The sequence below is a fragment of the Hippopotamus amphibius genome, chromosome 11 (assembly GCF_030028045.1).
Source record: "Hippopotamus amphibius kiboko isolate mHipAmp2 chromosome 11, mHipAmp2.hap2, whole genome shotgun sequence".
Taxonomy (NCBI): domain Eukaryota; kingdom Metazoa; phylum Chordata; class Mammalia; order Artiodactyla; family Hippopotamidae; genus Hippopotamus; species Hippopotamus amphibius.
In genome coordinates, this window is record NC_080196.1 from 110440116 (window position 1) to 110440969 (window position 854).

The following is an 854-nucleotide window of genomic DNA, read 5'->3' on the forward strand; positions in this document are numbered from 1 at the left end:
TGGAGATGCCAGGGATTGAACCCGGGGCCTCATGCATGCGAAGCATATGCTCTACCACTGAGCTACATCCCCAGCCCTGGGAAGAAGCTGATGGAGTGATGAGTCAGTACATTTGTTTCTCTTTAGACAATCTCTTTCCAGGGAAAGAAATAGCCCTGGATTCTTATAGTTTCAAATTCCCATCACAGACCTTTGTAAAGCATTCCTCGTGGGCTATCAATTTTGTACATTTAGTGCAGAATGTCCTGCTACTTTATGGCTCAACATCATGTTAGTTTCCCAAGCCTTATTTATAGACCTGATGAAGCACCATATCCCTTCAAAATCCATCTTATTTTTAAGGTCTCCTACTCATAGATGCAAGAAAATATTTTAGTCATATTCCGTAATTTCCCCATTACTTTTGTAGGAAACAGAAAAAAAAAAAAAACAAAACTTTCTCCTCTCCTTCCACAGGTTCTGTGATGGAGTACTGCAAATTAGACAAAAGGCAGATTAACAAGAGAAAAACAAAATTTATTAGCATGTGCATCAGGTATACATGAAGAAGAAACCCAGTGATGAGTAATTCAAAAGGGTGATTAGAATTGGGACTGTATAGCACCTTAACAAAGAGCAATATATTTGTAGAAGACGTAGGAAAAGGGGTTTAGGCTTTCAGGGGTGCAATACTATGGGAAAGTCAATATATGGAGGAGTCTAATGGAAGGTGAGGACCATCGAGGAGGTTGTGTGTGTAGACTCTTCTCCGGGCATGGCTCTCCCAGTATAGGCTTGTTATCTCGTTTTACACTGGGGGCGGGGGCGGGGGTCGCTTCACAAGGGAAATTTGTGGTCCACTACCGGGCAGACAG

General features: G+C 42.2%; 1 non-coding gene across 1 annotated transcript; it reads right to left on the minus strand.

Moving 5' to 3' along the window:
* On the minus strand, positions 1-72 carry TRNAA-CGC (transfer RNA alanine (anticodon CGC)). Its single transcript has one exon. It is a non-coding gene; the product is annotated as a tRNA-Ala (tRNA).
* Positions 73-854: the final 782 nt, after the last annotated feature.